Genomic DNA, 18,788 nt, shown 5'->3' on the forward strand with positions numbered 1-18,788 from the left:
CTATGAGTTGAAACTGACTCAACCACACCTAACAAGTTCACAAAGATAAATGTTCTACATCTTAGTTTGATGAATAGCGTCTGGGGTCTTAAAAGCTTTCGAGCTGCCATCTAAGATACAACTACTGGTCTCTACTTACATGGAGCAAAAGTGAATGAAGGAAATCAAAGGCTCAAAGAAACTAGGCCACAGGACTAGTAGCCCACACGAACCACAGCCTCTTCTAACCCGAGACCAGAACTAGATGGTACCTGGATACCACTACTGACTGTTCTGACCATGGACACAATACAAGATCCCAGATAGAATGGGAAAAAAATGTAGAACAAAACTCAAATTCCTAAAAAAGGCCAGACCTACTGGACTGGTAAGAGACTAGAAGAACCCCTGAGACAACTGCCCTAAGATATACTTTGAACTTGGAATTGAAGCTGTTTCTGCAGGTCACCTTTCAGTCAAATAACAGCCTGGCTTATAAAATAAACAATATCACTGTGAGTAATATGCTCCCTTACACAATTAACTATGTGAGACCACCCCAAGGTAAAGATGAGAAGGCTACGAGGGAAAAGGAAGCTAAATCAATGGAAACAGAACAAACAGAATGGAAATGTGAACTCTGACACATTGTAAAAATTTTAACACCAAAGGCATGGTATAAAATTGTTAAAGAGGAACCTAATTTGTGGGGTAAACTTTAACCTATGACACAATATAAAAAAAAAATTCTTAAATCAGCATGCTGTCCATAATTCTATAAAATTAAGATTTTAGTAGGTGCAAAAAAGGAATTTTTACACAATTAAAAAAATTTTTTTTTTTTTTTAGAGGGGTAGGATAAGGCATAAAGAAACTCAAAGGCCTTTATATCCTAATTAATTTTAAAACGGCCTGGAGAGATTTAAGCTTCTCATCCAAATTTGTTCTATGTTTCTGTCCTTCAGTGGTTTCTCCCCGGCCACAGGATTACGGCCAAGCTCCTTCCCTGGCTGTAAAAGCCCTTTGAGCTTAGACCCCTGCTCACCTCTCCAAGCTTCATCTTTCACATTCTTAGAGTTTGTGATCCAGACATTCGGAACTACTTGTGCCTTACTCTGTAGTTCCTGAGCCTCTCTATATGTGCTGTCCCTCTTCCTACTGTCCTTCCCTTCTTTTCACCTAGCTATCGCCTACTGGTTTTTAGGTTTCAGTTCAGATGTCACCTCCTATGGGAAATCTGGAAGACCAGGTTAAATTCCTTTCCTCTGCATTCTCACAGCATCCTATGCTTATCCCTACTATAAACTTACCATCCTATACTGTTATTGCCCAATTTTCCACTAACAGTAAGCTTCCTGAAGGTGGGTGTTAGGTCTTATTCACAGTCATACTTCAGAGTGCACAGAAGGAACTCAGGCTCCCAGGATGGCGCAGTTAGGCACTTGACTACTTGCCAAAAGGTTGGCAGTTTAAACCCATCCAGAGGCATCTTGGAAGAAAGTCCTGGCAATCTGTTTATGAAAGGTCACAGCCTTGAAAACACTATGGAGTAGTTCTATTCCACAAACGTGAGGTTGCCGTGAGTCAGAATCAACTCAATAGTAACTAACAAGTATGAACTCATTGAACAGTTATTAAATGGGTCATTGCCTAAGAAATTCCTACCCCAATCTTGGAGAAAAAGTATGTGTGTGATGGTGGTGGTATGATGACCAGGAAGGACTTACGGAAGAACATGAGGTTCCTATTGAACCTTAAAGGCTGAGGAAGAATTAGCCAGACAAAGGGGAGGCAATCCAGACCCAAGGAACTGAATGAACAAAGGTATAGGACACAGGAAAACAGGCTGCAATCCCGCTGAGTCGATTCTGACTCATAGCAACCCTATAGGACAAAGCAAAACTGCCCCAGAGTTTCCAAGGGTTTCCAAGGTTGCAAATTTTTACTACAGGAGCAGGCAGTCACATCTTTCTCCTGTGGAGTGGCTGGTCGATTTGATCTGCCAACCTTTTGGTGAGCAGCCAAGCACTTAACCACTGTGCCACCAAAAAAATAAGAAAAAAAGAAACCCATTGCTGTCAATTCCAACTCACAGCGACCCCACATGACAGTATAAATGCCCCATAGGATTTCCAAGAATCTCTTAACTACTGCACCACCAGGGCTCCCTAAACAGCTTGGAGTGTGACAGAAATAAGTCAAAGGGGAACCAAGACAATTCAACAAAGGAATGATAGTGTTTTGAATAAATGGTTCTGGGACTACTGGATAATCACATGCAAAAGAATGAATTTTGATCCCTTCTTGTCGTTAGGTGCCATTCAGCCCGTTCCGACTTATAGCGACCCTATGTACCACAGAAAAAAGCACTGCCTGGTCCTGCACCATCCTTGTCATGCTTGAGCCCATTAATGCAACCACTGTGTCAATCCCTCTTATTGAAAGTCTTCCTCTTTTTCGCTGACCCTCTACTTTACCAAGCATGATGTCCTTCTCCAGGGACTGATTCCTCCTGACATGTCCAAAGTATGTAAGATGCAGTCCCGCCACGCTTGCTTCTAAGGAGCATTCTGGTTGTACTTCTTCCAAGACAGATTTGTTTGTTCTTTTGGCAGTCCATGGTATATTCAATATTCTTTGCCAAAACCACAATTCAAAGGTGTTAATTCTTCTTCAGTCTTCCTAATTCATTGTCCACCTTTCACATGCATATGATGCAATTGAAAATGCCGTGGCTTGGGTCAGGCGCACCTGAGTCTTCAGGGTGACATCTTTGCTCTTCAACACTTTGAAGAGGTCCTTTGCAGATTTGCCCTGCAATGTGTCTTTTGATTTCGTGACTGCTGCTTCCATGGATGTTGATTGTGGATCTAAGTCAAATGAAATCCTTCACAACTTCAATCTTTTCTCCGTTTATCATGATGTTGCTCAATGGTCCAGTTGTGAGGATTTTTGTTTTCTTTATGTTAAGGTGTAATCCATACTGAAGGCTGTGGCCTTTGATCTTCATCAGTAAGTGCTTCAAGTCCTCTTCACTTTCAGCAAGCAAGGTGGTGTCATCTGCATAACGCAGGTTGTTAATGAGTCGTCCTCCAATCCTGACGCCCCATTCTTCTTCACATAGTCCCCAGCTTCTCAGATTATTTGCTCAGCATACAGACTGAATAGGTATGCTGAAAGAATACAACCCTGACGCACACCTTTCCTGACTTTAAACCATGCAGTATCCCCTTGTTCTGTTCAAACTGCCTCTTAGTCTATGTATAGGTTCCACATGAGCACAATTAAGAGTTCTGTAATTCCCATTCTTTGCAATGTTATCCATAATTTGTCATGATCCAAACAGCTGAATGCCTTTCCATAGTCAATAAAACACAGGTAAACATCCTTCTGGTATTCTCTGCTTTCAGCCAGGATCCATCTGACATCAGCAACGATATCTCTGGTTCCATGTCCTATTCTAAATCTGGCCTGAATTTCTGGCAGTTCTCTGTTGATATACTGCTGCAGCCATTTTTGAATGATCTTCAGCAAAATTTTGCTTGCATGTAATACAAACGATATTGTTTGATAATTTCCGTTCGGTTGGATCACCTTTCTTGGAAATAGGCATATATACGGATCTCTTCCAGTCGGTTGGCCAGGTAGCTGTCTTCCAAATTTCTTGGCATAGACAAGTGAGCACTTCCAGTGCTGCCATCGGTTTGTTGAAACACCTCAATTGATAGTCTACCAATTCCTGGAGCCTTGTTTTTCACCAATCCTTCAGTGCAGCTTGGACTTCTTCATTCAGCACCACCAGTTCCTGATCATATGCTACCTCTTTAAATGGTTGAACGTCAACTAATTCTTTTTGGTATAATGACTGTGCATTCCTTCCATCTTCTTTTGATGCTTCCTGCATCGTTTAATATTTTCCCCATGGAGTCCTTCACTATTGCAACTCGAGGCTTGAATTTTTTCTTCAGTTCTTTCAGCTTGAGACACGCCAAGCATGTTCTTCCCTTTTGGTTCTCTACCTCCAGCTCTTTGCACATGTCGTTATAATACTTTACTTTGTCTTCTCCAGCCATCCTTTGAAATCTGTTCAGTTCTTTTACTTCACCATTTCTTTCTTTTGCTTTAGCTGCTCCACGAGCCCCTACGTGTCTGTCAGTTTGTCGTACTGTGGGGCTTGCATGTTGCTGTGATGCTGGAAGCTATCCCACCAGTATTCAGATACCAGCAGGGTCACCCACGCAGGACAGGTTTCAGCTGAGCTTCCAGACTAAGACAGACTAGGAAGAAGGACCCGACAGTCTACTTCTGGAAGGAATGAACCTGTGAAAACCTTATGAATAGCAGCGGAACACTGTCTGATATACTGCTGGAAGATGAGCCCCCCAGGTTGGAAGGCACTCAAAAGATGACTGGGGAAGAGCTGCCTCCTCAAAGTAGAGTCGACCTTAATGACGTGGATGGAGTCAAGCTTTCGGGACCTTCATTTGCTGATGTGACATGACTCAAAATGAGAAGGAACAGCTGCAGACATCCATTAATAATCAGAACCTGGAATGTACAAAGTATGAATCTAGGAAAATTGGAAATTGTCAAAAATGAAATGGGATGCATAAAAATCGATATCCTAGGCATTAGTGAGCTGAAATGGACTGGTATTGACTATTTTGGTTCAGACAATCATATAGTCTACTATACCAGGGATGACAACTTGAAAAGGAATGGTGTCGTGTTCACTGCCAAAAAGAACATTTCAAGGTCTATTCTCAAGTACAGCTCTGTCGGTTACAGGGTAATATCCATACACCTACAAGGATGACAAGTTAATACAACTATTATTCAAATTTACGCACCAATCGCTAAGGCCAAAGGTGAAGAAATTGAAGATTCTATCAGCTCCTGCAGCCTGAAATTGATCAAACATGCAATCAGGGTGCACTGACAATCACTGGTGATTGGAACGTGAAAGTTGGAAACAAAGACCATGGATCGGCAGTTGGAAAACACGGCCTTAGTGACAGAAACAATGCCAGAAATCTCATGATTGAATTTTGCAAGACCAATGACTTCTTCATTGCAAATACTTTTTTTTTTTTTTTAACCAACATGAACAGCAACTATACACATGGACCTCACCAGATGGAATACAGGGGAAACAAATCGACTACATCTGTGGAAAGAGATGATGGAAAAGCTCAACATCATCAGTCAGAACAAGGCTGGGGGCTGACTATGGAACAGACCATCAATTGCTCATATGCAAGTTCAAGTTGAAACTGAAGAAAATTACAGCCAAGTCCAGGAGAGAGAAAGTACGACCTTGAGTATATCCCAGCTGAATTTAGAGACCATCTCAAGAACAGATTTGACATGTTGGACACTAATGACTGTAGACCAGATGAGTTGTGGAATGACATCATACATGAGCAAGAGGCCATGAAAAGACAGGAAAGAAAAGACCAAGATGGATGGCAGAGGAGACTATGAACCTTGCTCTCAAACGTCATAAAAAAAATCAACTCGGAATGGCTCAAAGGCCTAAATGTAAGAACTAAAACTAAAATTCTTAGAAGAAAACATAGTAGTAACTATGATTTTGGATGAGGCAATACCTAAGCATAAGCAACAAAAGGAAAAAGAGTAAGCTGGATTTCAACAAAATTAGATAACATCTGTTCTTCAGAAGACACTATCAAGAAAATAAAAAGACAACCCTAGGGTAGGATAAAATATTTACAAGGTTATATCTGATCGGAAACCCTGGTGGCATAGTGCTTAAGAACTACAGCCACTAACCAAAAGGCTGGCAGTTCGAATCCACCAGGTGCTCCTTCGAAACCCTAAGGGACAGTTCTACTCTGTCCTATAGGGTCACTATGAGTCGGAATTGACTCAATGACAATGGGTTTTTATCTGGTAAGGGACTTGTACCCATAATATATAAAGAATGCTTACAACTTAAGAGTAAGATTTTTCCAGTTGCCATTGAGTTGATTCCAATTTATGGTGCTGCCATGTGTCAGAGTAGACATGCATGCTCCACAGGGTTTTCAACAGGTGGTTTTTTAAGTAGATCAGCAGGCCTTACTTTCAAGGTGCTGGACAAAGGGCTTCAATAGACATTTCTCCAAAGGTGATACACAGATGTCCAAGAAGCACACAAAAGATGCCAACATCATGTCATTAAGAGAAATGCAAATCAAAATCACAATGAGATACTACTTCACACTCATTAGGATGACTAAAATTAAAAAAAAAAAAGGACAAAAACAAATGTTGGCAAGGGTGTGGAAAAATTGGAAAACTTGTGCACTGCTGGTGGGAATGTAAAATAGTGCAGCTGCTGTGGAAATAGTCTGGCAGTTCTTCAAAAAGTTAAATGTAAAGCTACCACATGACCGAGTTCCACTCCCAGGTATATGCTCAAGAGAACTGAAAACATATGTTCACACAAAAACTTGCACATGAATGTTCATAGAAGCATTATCCGTAACAGCCAAAGAGTGAACACAACCCAAATGTCCATCAACAGATGAATGGATTAACAAAATATGGTATATCCATACAATGAATTATTATTCCGTGATAAAAAGGAAGTACCAATACATGCTACAACACAGACGAACCTTGAAAACATTACGCTAAGTGGAAGAAATCAGACACAGAAGGACACATATTATATGACTCTATTAACATGAAAGGGGGAGATGGGGAGTGACTGCTAATGAGTATGAGGTTTCTTTTCAGGGTGATGAAAACGTTCTGAAATTAGATAATGGTGATGGTTACACAACCTTGTGAAAAAAGACCACTGAATTGTACACTTTAAAATGGTAAATTTTGGGGAGGTGAATTATATCTCAATTAAACAAAATTAGTCTGTTGTCACTGGGACATAGAGCACAAGGCTTAAAGTTAGACAATGGGGGGAAAAAACAAACCAAACACACAGCTGTCGAGTCGATTCCAACTCATAGCGACCCTACAGGACAGAGTAGAACTGCCCCATAGGGTTTCCAAGGAGCGCCTGGCGGATTTGAACTGCTGATCTCTTGGTTTGCAGCCGTAGTACTTAACCACTACGCCACCAGGGAAGGGTCTAGATTCAAAGGCCTGCATGCCCTGTCAAGGAGGATTTTCCCAAGTAGGATCATAACACAGTTAGATCTGCATTTTAGATTGTCACTCTGGTGGCTGTATGGAAGGATGGTACCGGAAGCAGGAAATCTGGTTAAGAGACTTGAAATATTCCATGGGAGACGATAAAGGACTAGACCTAAGGCAGAGCTCATCGGTGGACAGGAGGAAAGGGATTTGAGACACAGTCATAAAGTTAAAACCAGTGGGAAGCAATGATCAGTTGGATGGTGAATACGAGAGAAAAAAATCAAGGAAAACACCAAGTATTCCAGACTGGGTTTAAGTGCTGCAACTGACTGAAATAATAGAACAGAGTTTAACGTACAGATAACTAATTCAGATTAAGACCAGTCTTTTATTTCTGTATCATCAGTACGTGGCACAATTTCTGATATATATATACTGAATATTCAATAAATGTGCTACACAAACAATTGATAAAAGTATCTTGGTAAACTAGGTGGACCAGGTTATATCTTCAAAAGCCTGATATAAAAGGATTCTTTAGAAAACAAAACTTCCCAAACCTCAAATTCAAACGTACCAGTCAAGTAATCAGCTGCTCCTAAGGAAAAAAATGGCAGCTGAGGCAGGACCCCAAAAAACATTTATACGGAAGCTACTGAGACACCGAAATTCTAGAATTAAGCTTAAATGAATAAAAATAAGGATATACTAAAAGAAAGTTTCCCTGTAAGATCAAGGTGGATATCATGGTATCCTGGGGTTCTGCTATACTCACGATGGCTCACGCTGTATCAAGGTGAGTCAAATTATTACTCTGAAGTTAAACACGTGTATGTACCTTTACTCGCTGGTTTAAAGGGAAAAAAATCTACATTTTCTTCCTGTCATTTTGATCTTGCTTATATTTACTCAACTATGTTTAAATTAGCAACATGTTCTACAGCATATTTTGAGAACTCTAGTTTAATACTGTTCGTGTTAGGTGTCTTCAAGTGTGTTCTGACTCATAATGACCCTATGTAAAACAGAACAAAATACTGTCCTGTCCTGCATCATCCTCACAATTGCTAATTTGAGCCCACTGTTGCAGCCACTGTGTCAATCCATCTCGTTGAGGGTCTTCTTCTTTTTCACTGACCCTCTACTTTACCAAGCATAACGTCCTTCTTCAGGGACTGGTCCCTTCTGGTAAAATGCTCAATGTACGTTAAGACAAACTCTCCCCATCCTCGCTTCCAAGGAGCATTTTGGCTGTACTACTTCCAAGACACATTTGTTCCTTCTTCTGGCAGTTTACGGTATACTCAGTATTCTGTGCGAACACCACAATTCAAATGCATCAATTCTTCTTTGGTCTTCCTTATTCACTGTGGAGCTTTTGCATGCATATGAGGCAATTGAAAATGCCATGGCTTGGGTCAAGTGCTCCTTAGTCCTCAAAGCATCAGCTTGGCTTTTTAATGCTTTAAAGAGGTCTTTTGCAGCAGATTTGTCCAATGCAATATGTCATTCGATTTCTTGATTGTTGCTTCCACGGGTGTTGATTGTGGATCCAAGAAAAATGAACTCCTTGACAATGTCAATCTTTTCTCCATTTATCATGATGTTGTCCACTGGTCCAGTTGTGAGGATTTTTGTTTTATATTGAGGTGTACTCTCTGTATTCTTTTATGTTGAAGGCTGTAGTCTTTGATCTTCATCAGTAAGTGCTTCGAATCCTTTTCACTTTCAGCAAACAAGGTTGTGTCATCTGTGTATCGGAGGCTGTTAATGAGTCTTCCTCCAATCCTAATGCAGAGTTCGTTTTCACATAGCCCAGCCTCTCGGATTATTTGCTCAGCTTACAGACTGAATAAGCATGGTGAAAAGATACAGTCCGGATACACACCTTTCCTGTCCTTAAACCATGCAGTATCCCCTTCTTCTGTCTGAATGACTGCCTCTTGGTCTATGTACAGGTTCCTCATGAGCCATTTAGGGTTCTGGAATTCCCATTCTTCACTATGTTTTCCATAATTTCTTACAATCCACATAGTCAAATATGTAGTCAATTAAACATAGGTAAAAAAAAAATTTTTTTTTTAAACATCGTTCTGGTATTCTCTGCTTTCAGCCAGGATCCATCTGACATCAGCAATGATATCCCACGTCTCACGTCATCTTCTGAATCCAGCTTGAATTTCTGGCAGTTCCCTGTCGATGTACTGCTGCAACCGTTTTTTAATCACCTTTAGCAAAATTTTACTTGCGTGTGATAACGATCTTGTTCTATAATTTCCACATTCTGTTGGATCACCTTTCTTTGGAATGGGCACAAATATGGATCTTTTCCAGTCAGTTGGCCAGGCAGTTGTCTTCCAAATTTCTTGGCATAGATAAGTGAGTGCTTCCAGTGCTACATCCAGTTGATATTCCATCAATTCCTGGAGCCTTGTTTTTCACATGTCTTCAGTGGAGATTGGACTTCTTCAGTATCATTGTTTCTTGATCATATGCTACTTCCTGATTTGGCTGAGTGTCGATCAACTTCTTTTGCTACAGTGACTGTGTAGTCCTTCCACCCTCTTTAGAAGATTCCTGCATTGTTCAATATTTTGCAACTCGAGCATTGAATTTTTTTCTTAACTTCTTTCACCTTCAGGAATGCTCAGCATGGTCTTCCCTTTTGGTTTTCTAACTTCAGGCCTTTCAACATTTCATTACAATACTTTACTCTGTCTTCTCGAGCTACCCTTTGAAACCTCCTGTTCAACTCTTTTACTTCATCATTTCTTCCATTCACTTTAACTACTCAACATTCAAGAGGAAGTTTCAGAGTCTCTTCTGACGTCCATTTTGGTCTTTTCTTTCTTTTGTCTTTTTAATGACCTTTTGCTTTCTTCATGTATGACGTCCTTGATTTCATCCCACAAGTCTGGTCTTTGGTCATTAGCGTTGAATGAGTTAAATCTATTCTTGAGATGGTCTCTAAATTTAGGTGGGATATACTCAAGGTCGTATTTTGGTTCGCCTGGTTGTTTTAATTATCTTCAGCTTCAACTTGAACTGCCATGGGAACAACTGATGGTCTGTTCCACAGTCAACCTCTGGCCTTGTTCTGATGATACTGAGCTTTTCCATTGTCTCATTCCACAGACATAGTCAATTTGATTCCTGTGTATTCCACCCAGTGAGGTCCACGTGTATCATTGCTGCTCATGTTGTTGAAAAAAGGTTTTTCCAATGAACAGATCATTGGTCTTGCAAATTTCTATCATGCGATCTCTGGCACTGTTTCTATCACCAAGGCCATATTTTCCAACTATGGATCGTTCTTCCAATCACTAGTAATCACCAGTAATTATCAATGGATCTTGATTACATGTCTGATCAATTTCAGACTACAGAAGTTGGTGAAAATCGTCAATTTCTTCATCTTTGGCATTAGTGGTTGGTATGTAAATTTGAATAATAGTCATATTAACTGGTCTTCCTGGTAAGTGCATGGATATTATCCTGTCACTGACAGAGCAGTAATTCAGGATAGATCTTGAAATGCTCTTTTTGAAGATGAATGGGATACCATTCCTCTTCAATTTGTCATTCCCAGCATGGTACGCCATATGACTGTCCAATTCAAAACAGTCAATATCAATCCATTTCAGCTAATGCCTAGGATATCGATCTTCAAGTATTTTATTTTTGACAACTTCCAATTTTCCCAAAATCATACTTTGGTACATTCCATGTTCTGATTATTAATGGACATTTGCAGTTGTTCCTTCTCATTTTGCGTTGCACCACATCAGCAAATGAAGGTCTCGAAAGCTTGATTCCATCCACTTCGTTAAGGTCGACTCTACTTTAAGGAGGCATCTCTCCCCCAGTCACACTTTGAGTGCCTTCCAACCTGAGGGGCTGATCTTCTGGCACTACATCAAACAATATTCTGCTGCTATTCATAACATTTTCGCTGGCCAATTTTGTTTTAGAAGTAGATCACCAGCTCTTTCTTCCTAGTCTTAGTCTCAAAACTCTGCTGAAACCTGTCCACCATGGGTGACCTTACTAGTATTTGAAATACTGGTGGCACAGCTTTCGGCATCACAGCAACACACAAGCCAACAAACTACTACAAACTGACAAACGAGTGGTGGAGTTTAATACTAGCCATGTTTTATAATATAGTAGGCTTCATAAGGATACATTGCTCAATCCTAGGCACTTACTTTTATAAACTATATCCTAGAAAATTGAGGGAAGAGTAGACACACAGCCCCCATTTCTCCCTTGTCTTTGTCTTTATATAATGGCTAATACCAAATTAATAATTTGCTTTTGGGGGATGAGGAGCCCTGGATGCACAGTGTTAAAGCACTCAGGTACTAACTGAAAGGTCAGTGGTTTGAACCACCATCCGCTCCACGGCAGAAAGATGTGGCAGTCTGGAAACCCTATGGGGCACTTGTACTTTGTCCTATATGGGATCCTATGAGTCTGAATTGACTCTATAGCAGTGGATTTGGTTTTTTTTTTTTTCTGAGGGGTGGAATCAGATTAGCAACTAAAACCAAGACTCCTATCCAGAGGTAATCTCTTGTTTCCCAAGAAGGGCAATTACTTCTGTCTTCATCCTTAAAGTTTTACAACACTTGCATGTCTTGGCAGTAATTAACATTAGTTTCTTACTGTATATTGTATATTGAAAATGTTAAGTCCTCTAGTCAGCTAACAGAACCTTGTTACACCTGGGCAAGAACTGTTCATGCTAAATTAGGCATCTTCCCAATGCTGTTCCCATTATCTAAAACTCTGCTGTCCACCAAGGTAGCCACTGGTCACAAGTGGCTATTTACATCTAAATAAATTAAAATTAAATAAAAAATCAATCCTCAGTCTCACACTTGCCACATTTCAAGTTCTCAGTAGCCACATGTAACTTAGTACAGTGGACAGAGAACTTTTCCATTATCACAGAGTGTTCCAATGGACAGTGCTGATTTAAAAAATTTAAAAAGTGTAGGGACTACACTCAGAACCACCTTCAAAGGTACTCTAAAAGTCAGTCTCATTACTCATTGCTGTATTTTGACTTATTTTTCTATTTGCCAAAAAACACTGACTGCCCAGCTTAATTGTACTCATTCACATTTGCCTATTTCCTAAAATCAAACATTTTCCCAAAGGAGGAAGACCTGCAACTGTTGTGACTATTCAAACAAACTCACAGGCTCTGAAAAAAATTTCTGATTTGCGTATCAGGAATGGTTTGAGTAATCATCATAGCCTAACAGGGCCATTACCTTCCAGTTAATGAGGCTTATCTATATATGGATGTTTGCATGACTGTTTCAAAATCAGTCATTTTTAGTCACAGCTTGCATAATGACTGAATACAGACAACATGGAACACCTCTCTTGTTGTTGTTTTAATAAGACGAATAAAAGAAACTAGGAAAGCCCCACAGGTTGCCTCTGTCTGTGGAAAGCCTGCACTCAACATCAAGAACAAATGCATTCTGTGAGCTCTATGGCCCCTTACCAAAGGGTCACTTCTAACAAGGGTTCCATCTTCCTGCTTCTCATCATACTTTCTCCAGTAACCCTCCTTTGATCCTGGCCCTCCCTTACCCAACACTCTCACCCTGCTCTTTGGTCACCTGAAGAACTCTATCACCCTGCCTATCAGCAACTTAGAAAACTCCATTTTGCTGTGGTCCCCAGCTATCCTATGTACTTCAAGCAAAGATGGTGTTTGGGGAGAAAATAGGTCAAGGGGATTCCTGAGAGGTTTTAAAAGGGTTGCAATGAATGCAGAGAGAGCTGCACTGTACTGGATGAGGGCTAGGGCTCTTATAAGGTGTCGGTAAACTTAGGGATTAAGGATTTTGCTACAAATCAGACCTGGGTTCAAAATCTTCACTCACCACATAGTAGCCGAGGTCCAAGCTCTGGGCCTCATATTCCTTGTCTGCCTGTAAAGAATGGATAAAGGAGAACCAGACTACCCCTCTTAAGGTTTTGAGTAATAAAATTACACGTCTAGTGCCTAGCACAGAGTCCCTGGTGGCACCAACTGTTAACATGCTTAGCTGCTATCTTAGTTATCTAGTGCTGCTGTAACAGAAATACCACAAGTGGATGGCTTTAACAAAGAGAAATTTATTCTTTCACACTGTAGGAGGCTAGAAGTCCAAATGCAGGGTGCTAGCTCCAGGAGAAGGCTTTCTCTGTCAGCTCTGGTGGAAGGTCCTTGACATCAATCTTCCCAGGCTGAGGAGCTTCCCAGTGCAGGGACCCCGGGTCCAAAGGATGTGCTATTCTCCTGGCTATTGTTTCTTGGTAGTATGAGGTCCCCATGTCTCTCTGCTGGCTTCTCTCTTTTATATCTCAAAAGAGATTGACTTAAAGCACAACCTAATCTTGTATATTGAGTCCTGCTTCATTAACAGAACTGCCACCTATCCTACCTCATTAACATCATAGTGGTAGGATTTAGAACACAGAGCAAAATCACATCCGATGACAAAATGTTGGACAATCACACAATACTGGGAATCATGGCCTAGCCAAGTTGACACGTATTTTGGGGGGACGCAATTCATAACAGCTGCTAAGCAAAAGGTTGGAGGTTTGAGTCTACCCAGAAGTGCCTTATGAAAGGCCTGGTGATCTACTTCTTTAAAATCAGCCATTGAAAACTCTATGGAACACAGTTCTACTCTGACACACAAGAGGGCGCCATGAGTCGGAGTCCAACTGATAGCTACTGTATTTTTTTTCTTTTAGTCCCTAGCACAATGCCAGGCACATAGCTGCACTAAATGAATGAGAGAGAAAGCAGAGAGGGGCACATTTTATAACAGATGTAGAATCATGTAGAACCAAATGCTGTTGTATTTGAGAAAGTTACATCCAAAAAAATATTTAAAATTGGGGTTAAAAAAAAAGCGTGCTTCCACAAAGATAATCAACACTAAACGATAATTTAGACTCTGGGATGAAAAAATGTGGTGAAAATCTCTGAGGTCTGAGAAAAGTGATAAAGTACAGTTAAAAACAGACAAGCTCCTCATTTAAGAGGAAATAAACAGGAAAACAAAAAACCACTATAGAATCCCCAGCTTATTTGCAACTGGACCAAAGAAGTAATCAAAAAATCATACTTACCAAAGTACATAATGACAGGAGCTATCCAATTCAAACATAACTTACCGGGATTAATAACTAAGACAGAAAGTCCATCCCTATTTGGGTAAACTCTTACTCCCACATTGCACTCCACACCCCTTAGCTTACTTAGCAAACCATCTCACAAATATGAGCCACTGGTCACAAGAGAGGTTACTGTGTACAGATGTTTCAGTGCAAGTACCGGACTACCATTGATCACAACTATGTACTTGGTCATTGTCAGTAGGCTTCTGCCACTCACTGAAGACAACGCGCGTAGTGTTGTAACAACTCTTATCAGAGAAAACTTATAGCACTGTAAGATATCCCTCATAAAGAAAACCTGCAAGAGAAAGGATAAGAAACATGAAATGTGATAGAAATAAGCAAACCCAAAGCTTCACATATAAAGCAGGTTATTACTTTGTCACCCTTTGTATGTGGGCACTAATGGGTATTCCTGGATATGAGCTGTGGTTAGAACTACCGTTGAGGAGGTTTGTTGTACTTTTTTGTCCATTCATTCTGTTAAGTTGTTCATTCGAATCTTATTTTTTTTCACATTTCATATGTCCCTATCCTCTATCTTCTGCAGATTTTCTTTATGAGGGTATTTCACAATGCTGTTTTCTCTAATGAGAATTATTACAGCACTACACTTGACTTTATTTGATCATGAATCACAATTCTAAGACAAATGCAACTCTTTCTAGCTTTCCTTGATCCAAGCCAATGCAGCTGTAGAGAAAACAGTATTAAATGAGTTATTTTCCTTATGTGCATGTATTTCAACTTTTGAGTGCTTCAGTTCTTAGGTGCTCCCAAGGCAACAAAAGCAAATTTCATAGCAAGGTCAAAGATTTTTTAACTATTTTTCCTTACTAGGCCATTCATATGAAGAATTACAAGGTAGTATGCCAAGTTGCAAAAAAAAAAAAAAAAAAAAAAAGGGAAGTTGATACATAAGTTGAATATTTTATGACATCTTTGTATCAACCTCAAAAAATGGTAACATAACCTACAACTGTAGTTACAAAAATGCTAAGGCAAGTAATAAAGTAACAAATACAATCAAAGGCCACAATAAAGCTTAAAAACAAGTAAGAAATCAAATTCAATTGATTTCTTTGAGTTAACTTTCATCATTTCAGGAAGTCAGACTGTCTCATTTCAAATCCCAGATCCGACCCTTAATCACTTGATGACACTTAATACTCACCTACCTAGCTTCTCTGTACGCCAAAGTCCTCATCTACAAAATGGCATTAACAGTCACTCAGGACTGCCGGGGAGGACTAAATAGATTCACAGAGATAAGGTGCCACAAAAAGAGCCTGGCACCTAGGAAGCGCTCAGCGCCTGTTAATCATTATCATAATCATGACCACAGTCATCACGAGAAGCATATTCCCATAGTGAGCAGGAATCAGAAACTCAATTAATATACCTTTGAATTCTATATTCAGTTAATAACTGGAAAGTTATCACAATACTCAGACTTGCATATAGAGCCGGAAACTCCACAGTTCAAAAGGGAAAAAAAAACAATGCTTACACAAAGATAGTAAATACTAAAAAGATTACTTAGGCTCTGAGAAGGAAAAAAAAATGCAGTTGACTGAGTAAGTGACTTCCTTGAAGTACAGAATAACACCTATATGCAAAGTCAGCTCTGGAGACTTCAGAGAAAACGCGAGTAGTCCCTTATGCGTGTTTATTTATAGTAAAACAGTGACTTCTAGTAGGCTATGTAGCTAAAATGACATTTTAGACCACTAATGTCTTATTTTAAAATTTTTTCGGTTGTTCATTTTATCATATTTAGCTGCTAGCTACTGTAATAATACTTACCAAATGAAAAGTCTCTCTCCTCAGATAACAAACGTAAAAATATAAGATATATTAAAGTGTTAATATAACCATAAAAACACAAGCAAGTATAATTTCACCAGATTACAAGGAATTAGGTTAACAGTCACTACATTTGCAGAAAACTAAAAGGTTTTGCATCTTTGTTTCCAAGACACAATTTCTCCATCTTTAGTAATTTTCATACTAGTACACACACGTAGGAATCTGAAGATATGTCAGTGCATTCCTACTGGAGTGAAGCACATTCTACCTCTAAAATGGAGCTAATTCATTACCATTCTCAACACATCGAAACACTCAGTCCAAAGAAAACTACACTATTTTGGGCAGATGTCCCTAGAATAAAGACCTTATTTCAACATTATTCATTTAGAAAATGCTTTATAAAGATTTTGTGAGTTATAATTCAAAGTGTTTCACGTCTTAAAATAACGCAAGGTTCTATAAGTGGTACATGTAACTGACTCAATGTGAAAGAAATATCTAAGCAATAAAAACAGTGGCTCTGATAATTACTAATCTAACTTTCAAATTTTTAAGAATAAACATGAGAGGAAAAGTAGAAGTGAACTATTGCAATCTTAGGGTTTAGGGTTCATGGTTAATTCTAAATCCTGAGCTTCAGCTATGTTCTAGAGAAAGAATAAAACTGTTACCAGCATATACTCAGTACTGAGTTTTTATTTGCAAACTTGGAGCATGTGCTCAGAAGATGGAGAACTGTACTTTGCAATATGGTGGCTCTGTTAGGCAAATCAAAGTCTGTGTTCAATTATAAAGAAGTTATTTCATTTGTTTAGTTTTTTTTTTTTATCAATTCAATGAACAAGGTTCCTTTTTTTTAATAAATGCAACATATTTCTCTACAGCAGTTCATTTTTGATTGGTCTTATTTCCTATTTTTCATGTCCATCCCACCAGACATTAACGACAAGCAATTCAGTTTACTTTGTTGCTCTTTTATAACTCACAGCAATATTATGAGCTAAATAAACAGCTAAACTTTTTTCATTACAGAAACTCTTTTTTCACCAATACAGATCAGTTGAGATTTTCTTAAAAAGAAACCTTAATTAAATAAACATAACAGCAACTTCTCTTCTCCTCTCAAAGAGCTAAGGAACAATTGGTTCTTTTTTTTTTTTTTAAGTCACCTTCAAATTAAGCCACTTGGTTAAAAAACAAAAACAAAAAGGGAGCTTAATGGCAATGATAGGGGGCATTTCTTATATTCCTATCGGTTTGCAAGCAAAATCACTGGAGCAAATCATGTGTTGCTGGAAAAGAACAATAAATCCTTCAAGACCAGGATGTGCTACTTGCCCTCTATGGCAAGCAAACTCTCCTAAAAGACATAAGGGTGGTGTCCAATATAAGCTGATATTATAAAAAAAAAAAAAATCAGTTAAAATACTGCTCAACCATTAGTACCTGGTCATGTATACTATAGTTAGATCCACAAAAATAGTGACTAAAACTACAAATCTAAGAACCAGAACTATTCTACACAAACCATTAGAAATTATGAATTGCTGAAATAAATGCATCCACAATTTTGACTGCAGAATCAACTGTTAACAATTTTATATTGGTGAGACGGTGAAGAATAAAAAATGCTGAGTTAATTTTCACTTCCTTGTACAGCAAAAGGTTTTATCATTCTTAGTGGAACAATTTACATTCTTTAGTCTTTTATGAAACATACTCATCCCCAAATGTTGCGATAAAATTGGTAAGCTTATAGTCTGTTAAGTAGTTGAGTCAATGATTGCTTTTCTTATAGCCAAACATGTCCCTTTGAAACGTTAGTTACTCCGTAATACTTTAACAATTGTGTTGGACAATGGCCATAGCTATTTTCCATGCTTCCTTCCATGTGCACCTTCTGTTGACAAAATACTCTAGTAAGGTGGGATCTTACTTACAGAAGTTATACAGACATTGAAGAGGAAACAAAAATTCATAGATTACTGTAGTAAATATGAACTAACAAACCCCCTACTGATCCACCAAAACATTGCTTTTAATTCTGTTTTTCTCAAATGTAAGATATTTGTTGATGTGCAATGATGTAACTTCAAAAATAAAAACCCACAGTAGGACTATTAATGCCTATTCAAAACCCCTACAACACAGTCCTCTGCAACATTACACATCCAAAGAGAAGAGAGGCAAATACCTATACTTAGAGCACAAAGCAAACATTTCCAAACACTCCGTTCTTAAAATTCCTCAGTAATAAGACAGTCCCAATTAATTTTCTCAAGTTTCATGAGGCATATATTCAGGTCTTTGGGGAGTTTAAAAAAAACGAAAAAAAATTTTAAAGTGAGTAGTAGAGTTGCTAATGTTTTTTAGATGCTGTATTCCAGAATTTACCCACGTTAAAAAAAGGGAGGGGGGCCGAAGGAGAAGAATTACCAACTTCTTTAATGCACCGATTGCCCAGATATGTTAGGCTCTTTCTGGAACTTTGGAGGCTCTTGTAAAAATGCACAAAGAGAGAGAGCAGTAAACCCAGTTACCACCGTGATTTGGGACTGACGACCACTTCTTACTACTCTGTCTTCACACCTCGCCCAGAACAGCGGCGCTCTTCGAAGTCCCAATCCTGGACCAGAAGGCGACGCCAAAGGGGACCTGAAAACCTCTGGGCCGGACAGGCGGCGGCCCGCCGAAGG

At 39.2% G+C, this 18,788-nt stretch overlaps 1 protein-coding gene across 13 annotated transcripts in view; it reads right to left on the reverse strand.

Annotated features, from left to right (window-relative positions):
* Positions 1 to 18,788, reverse strand: part of FMR1 (fragile X messenger ribonucleoprotein 1) — a 56,818-nt gene that overhangs the window by 37,330 nt on the left and 700 nt on the right. The gene's annotated exons all lie outside the window — the stretch shown is intronic.

The sequence above is a fragment of the Elephas maximus genome, chromosome X (genome assembly GCF_024166365.1).
Source record: "Elephas maximus indicus isolate mEleMax1 chromosome X, mEleMax1 primary haplotype, whole genome shotgun sequence".
Taxonomy (NCBI): Eukaryota; Metazoa; Chordata; class Mammalia; order Proboscidea; family Elephantidae; genus Elephas; species Elephas maximus.